At 49.0% G+C, this 12,954-nt stretch overlaps 1 long non-coding RNA gene across 1 annotated transcript; it reads right to left on the bottom strand.

Moving 5' to 3' along the window:
* Positions 1-2,395: 2,395 nt before the first annotated feature.
* LOC133232302 (uncharacterized) lies at positions 2,396-6,163 on the bottom strand. The gene is made up of 2 exons (XR_009731363.1): positions 5,053-6,163; positions 2,396-4,062 (listed from the first exon to the last, which is right to left on the bottom strand). It is a non-coding gene; the product is annotated as an uncharacterized LOC133232302 (long non-coding RNA).
* Positions 6,164-12,954: the final 6,791 nt, after the last annotated feature.

Raw genomic sequence — 12,954 nt, 5'->3', positions numbered from 1 at the left:
ACTGGGCAGGGTATCTGACATTGGTTACTTGCACATGGCATCCCTAGGAACTGAACTGGCAGACAGCCAACTCGGATTTCAGGGAGTTATGTCACTAGAGAAATCCCAAGCCTGGCAAACAGAGGCCTCTGACTGCTTGACCCTGGGATAATTGCAACTCTAACTATGTCAGCAAGAAGTGGAGCACTTGAGCAAGACACCTCCAGAGAGGGGAATGCTCTTTACACTCCTCTCAGGGTCTGGCCATGGAGGACAGTGGGCAAGATAATCCAGGCAGTGGACAAAATCAGGGGTGATCAGACTTGCTAAGATAAACCCTATTTCACTGGCAGGAAAATAAGACCTCGCAGATCCCATCCTTCTGCCTGTGGCATTTTCCAGACTGAAGACCGCTGTCTGTTATTCCCCCCATTCTTTTAAAAAATATACACTAAAAGTTTTTTTTTTAACAAAAATAATAAGTGCTCACTTTTATAACACCAGATAATATAGTAAGTTATAAAGAAAGTGAAAAGTTAAAGTTAGTCACTCAGTCGTGTTTTTGACTCTTTGCAACCCCTTGGACTGTAGCCCACCAGGCTCCTCTGTCCATGGGATTCTCCAAGCAAGAATACTGGAGTGGATAGCCATTTCCTTCTCCAGGAGATCTTCCCCACTCAGGGATCTAACCTAGGTCTCCTGCACTATAGGCAGATTCTTTTCCATCTGAGCCACCAGGGAAGTCCCCAGTAAGTTATAAAGTGAAATTTAATCTGTCCCCAGACCCTCCTCCTTTGGGAGTGCCTACTCCCTGAGGTTTACATCATTAAGAGTTAAGTCTCTATCCTTCAGAAATTTTCCTGTGCACATCTACACTGTACCTAGAAAGTAAAATTGAAAATTTAAAGTCTTCCTTCATCAATTCTGAGGCCCATTCCCCAGAAGTAATCATCTTCCATCATTTCTCCTTTTATCTTTCTATGGTGCCAGAAAATATGCTAATATCTCTGTATTTAATTCATCAAGTTTAAACATTATCTCCTGACTCCCTGCAATGAAAGGTGATGAATTTAGTTTGCTTTCACTGTTTCCTGTCTTTCCCTGATCCTTACCAGTCAGCTATTTATTTACTTCTTCTATTACTTATTTTTAGGGCTTTAAATAATACATTTAAACATCTATTTCCTGACTTCTCTTTGAGTTGTTGTCTGTACAAAAATGATTTCACTTTATTCTCACACTTGATTGATATGCTGGCTGTAATTTCCTCTCAACATCAGTCTGAATCAGGTTTAGTGCTGTAAATAAGAGACCTAAAATAGCAGTGCTTCAAACAAGTTGAAGTTTATTTTTTCTCTCATGTAAAAGCCAGCAGGGGACTAGGCTCCTCCCAGTTTTCTGGCACACATTTGATGTGGTTGTTGTTCTCATGGTCCAAGATAATGGCTTCTTATTGGCTTTCCAGGCAGCAGGATGGATAGAGGAAGGTGAGAAGGAGGAAGGAAGGCACGGCTGAAATTCACTCACATGGCCGAACAGCATCAAGGGAGCCTGGAAACATAAACTTGATTCTGGGTGACTCTATGTACAGCTGAACACCCAAGGTTCTATCATGAAGGGAGAGTGGGGGAGCAGACGCTGGGGACACCTAGCAGTCTAGTCATGCCCCTGCCCTCTGCAGGCTTTGCCCTACCTTCTCCTTGCATGGGGGCTTGCTGATGAGATGTCTGTTAACAATCTAGTTTTCATTCCTTTGCAGGTAATCTGTTCTTTCCCCTAGAAAGTTTCCAGTGAGAGAGAATTACATCTGCAGAGGCCTTGGGACCTGAGAGCACAAACTATGTTCTCACCACGTGCCGCTGACCTGCTTGTCCTTTTCTCATTTTCCTTCTTGCTTCCTCTGTGTCCACCCACTCAGCCAGCGTGGGTGTTCACAGCTTTCCTCTCGCTCTCCCTGAGTGACAGCATCCTCCCGTGGCTTTTGCTACCACCCACTGGGATGAATTCCAAATTTATATCCACAACATAAGCCTTTTTCTCAACCTCTAGATCCAAAACAACACACTCATCTCCTGGTCTCTCCACCTGACCGGCTCACGGGCCACCAGACTCTTCATTGTCGCTTCCCTTTCTGCCCTTTGCTAATTTCTTGTTCATCTTTCCTAATTCAGTTGAGGGGCAACTTTTGGAGGCATGTGCTTTCTGGTTTATTTCTGTCTGTGTTGGGTGCTCCTCTCTTGGATTCCCAAAGTCTCTGGAGAGTCCCTGCGTCTCCTCATTATCGTGATAATTTCCAACCATCGAACCCTTATCTGGATGGGAGTTATCTGATGGTAGAGACAGGACCTTATCTCTGAATTCCCAGCAGCTAGAGTGTTTGGCAGACAAAAATGGAAATGACTTATTTTTTGGGGGGGGGTGATTATCTCCTCCTGATAACAGAACCCCCTTTTTTTCAGGAAACCTCCTCCTTTACTCCATGTGGTCCTGAGGAGCTGTGAGTGGGGGGTGCTTCTTCTAGAGAGGTGAACATGTGACCCAGCCCAGGTTAATTACAGTCTCAGCAACAGTGATTAGACCAATGGGTGTTACTGACTGAGCAGGACCAATGAGACCCTCCCTTGGGATTGACATACAGACACAGGAAGGAGGTCCTCTCCACGTTGGGAGTGCTGCCTGAGATAACACAGACATGGGGCTCTGGGTGGCCACCTTCCCTCCATGAGAAGGGGTCTCTGCTGAGCAGAGCCAAGCAGAGATGGAGACGAACCACAGGCAGGCAGGATGGGGCTCTGATCGCTTCCTTCTCTTCTTTAGGCTCTCGCAGTGCCATCCCCAGTCATGTGAACCAACAAATCTCCCTTTTGTTTAAGGTGGTTTGAGTGGGTCTCTACCACTTGAGCCAAAAGAGTTCTGACTAATAAAGAACTTCATAAAAGTTTAATGAAAACTTTAATAAACCAGTGGACCAGTGCCTCTCTCGCCCACGGGCTCTCTCTGAGCATGGCGAGTTGCCTCCTCATCTATGCTCCTTGGCAAGGTCGATACCACCCCTTGCCTGCACTTCTGATGCCAATTCTAAACTCCTCAGCCTGGCGAGTGATCTGACCCCAGCTGCCCGGCCAGTCTCCTGTCTTCCTCTGAGACAGGCTCTGTGCCAGACAAATGCTCACAGTCCTACACTTGCTCTGCCGCTTTCAACTGCTGCATCTTTGCCTGAGCCTCTGAGCCTCAGCCTGGAATGCTGCCCTCCCTGTGAATCCCAATGCACCCTCCAAGACCAGTCTCAAGTGGCACCTCCTTCAAAGCCTTCCTGCCCCTCCCCCAAGCAGAGTCCAGCCCTCTTTTCTGCAGCAGTCGCCTCCACTGTCCACCTGTCACACTGAACTGCAGCTGTCGTTTACTCACCCATCCTTCCTGTACTAGACAGAGTTCCTAAAGGGGAGTGAGCTGCTCTTTATCCACCTCCATGCCCCCATCTCCCATCACCCACAGCACATTGTCAAGTAACACGTGGTAAGTGAGTGGAGCTCTTAGGAAGAAGGTTCATTTCCTTCTCTGTTCAGTGACAGAGAGGGAGTTCCTCTGACCCCATACACCTCCAGGTTTCAGAAGAGCGCTGGGTCTTTTGATCTCTCCCTGGGACCCTCTCCATGCCAAAAGGGTAGGGAGTGGGAAGGCAGTGTGAATGCCATCTGACTGGCCTGTGTCTACACTGGCTTCTGGTTCAGGACCATGTTGCCCTGGAGAACTCTGACTCTCCCTGAGTTTTGCAGAACTTTGAGTAGCCTGCCTCCTCCCAGAACCAACAAGGTCAGAGAAGGAAGGTTCTTGGGAATCTCCTGGCACTCCACTCACAGAGCAGGACACGATCTGTGAGAGGTGTCAGGTGAGCTTTGGGGGAATCAGAGAAGGAGCCTGGGGACATTCTTTACTTTGCAGCACACACATCCACTGGCTATGCCTGTGTCACTGGGTGAGGCTTCCCAAACGATGAGAGACAGCATGGTGGACTTTGGAATTCAGCGTTGCTGTGTGACTTTAGGCAAGTTACTTAACTTCTCTGTGCCGCAATTTCTTCATCTGTAAAAGAAGAAGTAGTACTTACTTCATGAGTAAGCTGTGAGGAGGGATGTATGAGTTGATATTTGTAAAGCATATAGTAAGCGCTATGTAAACACTTGTTTAGACTATATTAGGGTTTCATGTCTTGAAATCCAAACATAGGACCCTAGAACCCTTTTTGTCCTTAATAGAGAGACCGCCCCCCCATCCCCCAAATGGTCTGTGAGTGCATAGGCTAGAGGGTGGAAATGGTCATGAAACTACTCGATATTTGGAGAATGGAAAAGGTCTAGTGAATTTCCTCAAGTATCCACAAGAGGGCACCCAATTTCCTGAAAGAGCCCACTCCATATGGAGAACCTGACTGGGACTTACTGCCTTCACAGGCCGTAGGGAAGGAAGGTTCAGCCCAGTGGTGATAAAGGACTCATACAGAATCATCTCCAAACTCAGGCTGTGTGCATCTCAATACTCAGCACCTCTTACTCCTCAGAGACCCAGATATCCTCCACCTTTAGCGCTGTCCCTGAACCTGCTACCCTGAGGTCTGTATATTTGGGAAAGGGAGTGTCAGGTGCCTGGATTCATGGCTTGTCTCATCCCCACCCCACCCTCCCGGGAAGTCAGATCCCTCCACTAAGTTCACCCACCAGGCCCTCAAAATTGTTCGTAGCCTTATGCCATCACAGACCCCTCACCCACCCCACCACCTCCCCCAGCTAACTGAGCCTGGCAGGAGTCTGGGCTGGGTCACGTGAGTCCAGCTCTGCTCCTCGCAGTCCCTGGTCTTCCAGGGATAGCATAAGTGGAGGGATTGTGAGGTGGTGAGACCAGAGACTTTCCTTGGCCTGGCGCTGGCTGAGATGGTGAGGGTTGGGATGGGGAGCTTAGGCCCAGGGTCTGATTCAGCAGAGAAGTCGGGACCCAATGGGACGCCATTGCTCCTGCATCCCTGTGGTAAAGGGTAGAAAAGGTGGGTTGTAGGGAACGGAAGTCCCACAGACTCACCCTCTCCACCTCTCTTCCTCTGCACAGTTCAGGTCCAGGGTCACCTTTCCTGCAGCCAACTCTGAGGGGATGCAGCCTTCGGGTGCCCAGTCAGGGTAAAATCACTTCCAGCCCCTCCCTGCTTCACAACAAAGGAAGCCAGGGGCAGAGGAAATGACACTGGCTTTACAGGAAAACTGGGTTCTATGCCTGACACCGTCATCGACTGCTGTCGCCTTTCTCGGTCTCCGTTTCCTCATCTGTAACGTGGGGATAAGTATGCCATGCAGCTCAGGCGATGGTGTGGCAGACTGGCTCCTGAAGAAGACGTATTTAGATCTTCGAAGGCTGGAAGGAACAGGGATCCTGACAACTGCAGGTGGGAACAAAAACCACTTCCTAAAATTCCCTAACAGCTGAAACAGAGCAAGTGGTGACCTGAGGTCTCTCTCAAAAATGGGGTCCTCACCATCAGTCCGAGAGGGAACACAGCATCCCTGTGTCTGTTAGCCTGATCCCCTCTCCAATTAAGGAGCCTCAGGCTGTGAGGAGCCCCTGACGCACCTGCGTCAGACACTCCAGGCTTAAAGGGGCCAGAAAGTCCTGGAAGGGCAGCGCATCCTAGTCTGATAAAGATGAAGGTTAAGGGAGCAGAAATGGGCACCTGCCCCAGGCATCACCTTCACTTTCACTTTCTTCTTCACCTGTGGCATAGACCCGGGGTGGCCGGGGTGGGAGGAGGCCCCGACGCCTGTGGACACCCAGCTTCTCAGGAGCAATGGTGGCAGGGCTGCGCTGCTCAGCTTGGCCGCTCGGGTGTAGCTGGGGCCATGGCCGCGGGGCGGAGCCCGAGGACGGGAGACGGAGAACGCATGGCCCTGGCAGGGCAGGAGGGAGCGGAGCTCCGAGTCCGCGGTCGCCTCGGCGCTTCCCGGGGGCTGCGGGGCTCTGGGCGCGCAGGAGACCGCGAGTCCGCGAGGGCGGCCGGAGTCTCCGCGCCCTCCCTCCGCGCACAGGATCGCGGGTCCCCCGGCCCAACGTGCTCAGCGGGCGCTGCGGAACCCGGGACCGCGCCTCCGCCGGCGGCGCTCCCCCTGCAGAGAGGGCAGGCCTCTCGGAGTTACCAAGCGGATGCGGAGGTTGCAGGATGACGAAAAGGCACCTGGGTCCTGTGAATTAAAGGTGTACATTGTATAGTGTGGGGGACCAGCAGCTCACACAATTTTCTCACCCTCTTTTGAAAATATAATAAACCATTTCGAGGAAAAGGCACATTTATTGTAATATGACAACTAATCAAATAACGTTAGGAAAGAAAGTAGAACCCGGGAAGATGAGTGCCTGTCCCTGCTCCCTCTGTCCCCAGGCCTGCTTTGTGGTCACATGGTAAAAGCCTGGTGATTCCCTATGAGGGTTTGGAGGACAGGCCCTCAGACCCCTAAAGCTGAGGTGCTGGAGGGGAGACCCCAGAGCAGGCTGGTGCAGACGGAAGCCATCATCCCAGTGCCATTACCATCTGAGATTCCAGGAGGACAGGGGCCCTGAGGGCCTGGGGAAAGACTGGACTCTTTGGTGGAGCCTGGAGCAAAAACTTGCAGGCCAAGCAAGCTGAAGGGTCCTGCCCAGACATGGCCACCACTGACCCAGCCGCTCTGTCAGGCTGAACTGCTCTCCTCACACCCTCCCCTAGGAGTCTGAGAGCCCAAAGGCTTCCTCCAACCTCCTCAGGCAGTAAGACACTCTTCTGTCTACATCAACCCTCAGAGCTGAGGAAATTTCCAGGAACTGACCAGCAAACAGAGAAACCACAGGGCTTGGTGAGTGTGGGCAAAGTAAGATCACAGGTCACTTAAGATGACTCAATAGTTCAAGTGAGAGAGCGTGTTAGGAGGGCCCCCTGGGAAAGCTGCACCAGTGAAGGGGACCCCTAGGCTACCCAAGCCTGAACCATCCTCCAGGGTCTGTGGCAAGGACTGGGGATGAGAGCAGACACCCGTGGGTCAGCCAGGGTCACCCAAACCTCTGTGTTTTGGGGCCCTGAATGGTGGGCCCCTTTCAGACTGGCAAATCTGGGCTTCTGCCATGCTTTGGGTATGGCTGAGTGTGTAAGGAATGCCCATCCTCCCCCTCCCCCGTGGCATTCAGGAGAGCAGCCTCCCTCAGGCCTTTGGAAAGGTTGAGCACAGGCCTTGCAAGGTCTCAGCACTTTCAGCCCCTGGGGCCTCCTACTCTGTGTAAGCTCTAACCTGCCCTTCAAGGCAGAACTCCTTTAGGAAGCCTCCACCGAGGATTATTATCCACCACATTCCAGGTGCCCCAGCCTGGCCTGGCTCAGGAGAGAGCTTCAGTAAGACCTGGGTTCAATCCCTGGTTGGGAAGATCCCCTGGAGGAGGAAATGGCAACCCACTCCAGTGTTCTTGCCTGTAGAATCCCATGGATAGAGGAACCTGGCGGGTTACAGGCCATGGGGACACGACTAAGCAACTACGCACAGCATAGCATGATGGTACTTGTAGAGATGTGAGTTTTTCACTCTGCACACTGACAGTAATAAGTCCAACGACACGGGCTCCCTCCTGCTCTTGTGATCTGAGGGAGGAGTGGACATCCTCCCCAGGACAGGCCCCCACTCAGTCATGGGCAGCTAAATAAGCAGATGACTGCACATCTCAGCTCACTGTTCCTAATTAAGTACTTAGCAGTTCCATCTTATGTACCTGAAGTTAGACTTTAGTCAAGGATTTGAGGGGTGTTCATCATTATCATAACAATTATGTTCCTTTTCCCTAATTTGTTTGATTGTTCTTGCTTTTACAATGAATGAATGTATTTTTTTCTTACAATAATTTATTTTCTTTAAATTTTTTTCAACGATGTTTTGGTTATGTGATCTGCTGTGCCCCTACTATACAAATATATACCTTACATATGTTTACCTTTCAATGCATATGGAAAAATCTTGAACCTTTACTACAAAAATGTGAACTGAGACTCCCTTGGTGGTCCAGTGGCTGACTCCCTGCTCCTAATGTAGGGGGACTGGGTTCCATCCCTGGTCAGGAAAGTGGATCCTCCACATGCTGCAACTAAGACCTCCTGTAGCCAAATAAATAAATACTTTTTTTAAAATGTGAACAATGTCATGTCTGGGGAGTTAGAGTGAGAGCAGATCTTCAGTGTCTTCTTTTGTATCCTTTAGGATTGCTTACATATTTTATAAGTACTTCTTTAAGAGTTAAAATAAATTTGAGAAAAAGTATTCATAATATTTCACTCAATCATCCTAAAATAATAAGCCTCTGTTGGCACAGATTCCTGTGTAAGGATGTTGGCTGCAGCATGATTTAGAGAATATTTAGAAACTAACAACCTCATCTTCCATCAATAAAGAACTGGCTAAATAAGTTGTCATCTAGTTTTTCAATAAAATATGATACAACTTCAAAAATCCCACTTTTATAAATTACTTGGTATGGGGAAATGCCCTTGATATATGCCCTTACATTTTAAAAGCAGGATACAAATTTAAATACAATTTATAATTTTCTTAATTTTGTTGTAAATTTTCTCAAATAGATTTGCATCACTTTTATCTGCAAATGATTTAATTAAATGAATGCAAAGAGCGTTTAAGCCTAGAAAAGGTTCATAGACCTTCTAACCCCTCCTTCTAACCATGTGCGCGTTGGTTTGTTCCCCCTGTCCCCATCACACCTTTTCTCCATGCCTCTAACCCAATCAGCTCTTGACCCTCAGTCCTTTTCACGGGACCTGAGGTGCCTTTTCGTCATCCTGCAGCCTCCGCATCCCCTTGGTCACTAACTCTGAGGGTAGAAGGTCCCAGGACTGCGTCCCCCGGCCTGCCCTCTCTGCAGCGGGGAGCGCCGCAGGCGGGGGCGCGGTCCCCGGTCCCGCAGCGCCTGGCGAGCGTGTTGGGCCAGGGCATCCGCGATCGTTTGGTCTATGCCGAGGGAGAGCGCCGAGACTCCGGCCGCCCCCTGGGACCCAGTGTCTCCCTCGCGTCCGGAGTCCTGCAGCCCCAGGGGAAAAGCAGAAGCGGCCGAGGACTCGACGCGCGAACGCTCCCTCCCGCCCGGCCCGGGCCGGCGCTCGGACGTCTGCGGTCTTCGGGCTCCGCCCCGCGGACACTGGGCACTGCAGCGCCGCTCTGCCCCGGGTCTCCACACACACGCGAAGCTGCGTGTCCACACGCGCCCGCGGTCACCTCCCACGCCGGACACCCCGTGTCGGTGCCGCAGGTGAAGATGAAGGTGAAAGTGAAGGTGATGCCCGGGGCAGGTGCCCATTTCCGCCCCCTTAACCCTCGTCCTGGCCAGCCTGGGACTCGCTGCCCTCCCCAGATTTTCTGGCACTCTTTAGTTGGGAGTGTCTCTCCTCTGTTTGAGGTGGGCGGGTCAGGAGCTCCTCACAGCCTGAGGCTCCGTAATATTTTGAGGAGATCAGATATATAAAAGATTAGAAATACAGAGGATATTGTATTTTGTCTGTGGAGTGCACTCGACAGGAGCCAGGATTTGGGGCCCCCGCCTGACCACCAAAAGGAATGGGACCTTGAGCCCAACGTGTGGCAGGCAGCACAGCCTAAGACAGGCCAGGCTGATGACTAGTCTGGTGACTCCCAAAGCCCCACTTACCACCGGCCTGACGCCTGAAGTTAATAGTTTATTCAGTACCACCATCCTCTTTGACTCCTCTGTCAGTTCCCAGAGGAGAATGGGAGAAAGAGGGGCCAGATATCCAGGGCTGAGCAATGGGTTATCCCAGGGCTACCTGGTATCCTGGCTTTGCCCAAACATGGTTACCTGAATTATGGCAAATCCTTGCAATGACTTTGCATTGGCATGGTAGATTAAGCACACCTCTGCACCCCAGTTCACCCCAAATCCCACAAAAGGACAGAAAAGATGGGAGAGGGAAATAGTATGAGCAAACTGGAAATGCTGAAGAGTTTCTTCAACATGGAGATCAATCCAGATCAGTCTTCCAGAGGAAGAAAATCATGACATCCCTGGTGGCTCAGACGGTAAAGAATCTGCCTGCAATGTGAGAGACCCAGGTTGGATCCCTGGGTGGGGAAGATGGAGAAAGAAATGGCAACCCACTCCAATATTCTTGTCTGGAGAATTTCATGGACAGAGGAGTTTGGTGGGCTCCAGTCCATAGGGCACAAAGAAGACGACTGAGTGACTAATACCTTCACGCTTTACATAAGGAATGGCTCTGGAGCTGGAACCAGAGTGATTAAATGCTGCATCTGGAAGAGTGGGCAGCACCGCGTCCCTTTAGTCACTACTGCTGAGCAGCAGGCATGAGTGATGCCGAAACGGTAAAACAAGTGTGGGCCCAGTGACTGGAAAGCAGGATCGAGGCGTCCTCACATCCAGAAGACAAACTCCCAGCTCATCCCTCTGTTATATTAGCACACTGTGTCTAATATCCTGAGAGTTAACTGAGAAAAATGAGGCATGTGAAGAGGTACAATTAGTATCTCCAGAGAGATGGCTGGCAACCTGTCACTTGCTCAGTCTCTAAAGAGCCACACCTCCTGCTGAGCCTGTCCATGGTAGACCCCTCTCACATTGGCTCTGGGCTGGCCAGGAACCTGCTCTAATCAGCGCACTATGACAGAAGTGTGCCAGTTCTGGGTTTAACCTTAAGAAGGTCTGGCATGTTCCCTGTTAGTGTTCTTGGCAGCCCTGAGCCACCATTTAAGAAGTCCAGCTACCTTGCTGGAGAGATCAAGTCAAGAGACTGAACAAAAGTCACTTAAATTGCATACAGCAAGTGAGATCTGGTCATCCGGGCTTAGTGCAGCTGTACGGACCACTGGCCAGACCAATAGAAGAACCACCCATATAGCCCTGTCAAGAGGACAGAATCACGAGCAAATAGTTGTTTCAAGACACTGAAATCTGGAGTAGTTTGTCGTACTGCAGTGAATGACGGAAAATCAAAGGCAAGATATCTCACACACACACACAAACACAGACATTCAGCCAAATATCCTAGAAATTAAATATTTGATTGCCAGGGGGGAAAAAACTTCAAAAAATGGTTGAATAACAGTTGGAAACAGCTGATTAGTTAACTGAAATATTGAACTGGAGAATCTCCCACAATACAGTGCAAAGGAGGATGAAAGTGATGGAAAGAGTAAGTGAGAAGCTTAAGGTATTTGTAGAATTTCCACATCCATCTAATAGAAGTTCTATAAGAAGAAGGTCAAGGGTGGGAGGAACCATAAAGAAATACAATAGCATTTCTTATACATCTTCAATTTGAGATAGTCCACCAAGTCTAGTGGAGGAAGAATTAAAAGATCAACCCACATACACGTTGTGTTGGCATTTAGAGTCCAGTGATGTTGAGAATATTCTAAAACCAAAAGAGTGGGGAAAGCTAAGCAGATACCCAGCATACTGCAATAGGTGACGGAGAACTGAGCAGGGGTTGACAGAGGTGGGAGGAGAGTTGGCCTCAGATGGGCAACCCAGGGACTTTTTGAAGTGATGAATCTTGCATGTCTCACTGCTGTAGTGATTAATGACTTATACATTTGTTAAAACTCAGACGTATATACCAAAAAGGGTGATTTTTACTATATGTAAATTTTTAATAAGTAAATTTTAAAGACTAAGTAGATAGATCATGAATCAGAATGACTTGCGTCATGAACACAGCACAAAGCTGGAAGATGAGAGAGAAATAGCCTAAAAGTTCTAAGGGAAAAGATTTTAAACTTGAAATACTAAATGCACCCAAAATAACTTTCAAATGAGGAGGCAAAGTAAAGAAGTTCTCGGGTATGCAAACCTTAATAAAGTTTAACACTCATGAAGTGCTCAGTTGCTCAGTCGTGCCCGACTCTTTTGCGACCCCATGGACTGTAGCCCGCCAGGCTCCTCTGTCTGTGGGATTTCCCAGGCAAGAATACTGGAGTGGGTTGCCATTTCCTCCTCCAGGGGATATTCCCGAACCAGGGATCGAACCTGAATCTCCTGCCGCTTCTGCACTGGCAGGCAGATTCTCTACCACTGAGTCACTTGGGAAGCTTACATACTCTCTAAAAGAATGGTTTGAGGATGCACCCAAGAAAAGGCAATGAATCCAAAAAAGAGGAAGATGTGGGGTAAATAAAGGGCAGGAGACAAAGAAATTAGTGTCCTTAAGTCTAATTAATTGTTGATGAACAAAAAGGGAAAGAAATAGCAAGCTGAGAAGCACACCTCAGGCTATCTCACTGTGGGGGTTGGCAGCAGTACTGGTTGGGCTCTTGGAACAGGATGCTTCTGGGGGTCTTGTTTAGCCCAGGTAAGTATTGTGTATCTGTTAAGAAGGATGATGTAGTCCTCCTCGTGTGCAAATGGAAAGATACCCGAAATATACTATTAGGTTCAAAAAGAAACAAAAGTTATAGAAGGATATTTATAGAATGATTGCTGTTTTAAAATACATACACACACACACAATACATACATATATGTAGTTTGCATGTGTAAAAACATCTGGATGATGCAACTGACATAGGACTCAACAATTGCACTCCTGGGCAATTATCCCCGTGGAAAAAAAAACATGTTTACACAAACACAGGGATGTACATGACTGTTCATAGCAGCTTTGTTTATAATACAAATAAATGAATATAAGCCAAATGCTGGAGGAGGGCATGGCAACCCACTCCAGTGTTCTTGCCAGGAAGATCCCATGGACAGAGGAGCCTGTTGGGCTGCAGTCCATAGGGTCGCTTGTGAACTGTGGTATTGGAGAAGACTCCTGAGAGTCCCTTGGACTGCAAGGAGATCAAACTTGTCAGTTCTAAAGGAAATCAGTCCTGAATATTCATTAGAAGGACTGATGCTGAAGCTGAAGCCCCAATACTTTGGCTACCTGATGCGAAG

This window comes from Bos javanicus, chromosome 19, assembly GCF_032452875.1.
Source record: "Bos javanicus breed banteng chromosome 19, ARS-OSU_banteng_1.0, whole genome shotgun sequence".
Lineage (NCBI taxonomy): Eukaryota > Metazoa > Chordata > Mammalia > Artiodactyla > Bovidae > Bos > Bos javanicus.
The sequence above is the reverse complement of the archived record's forward strand: the minus strand, read 5'-3'. Positions and strand labels throughout refer to the sequence as shown.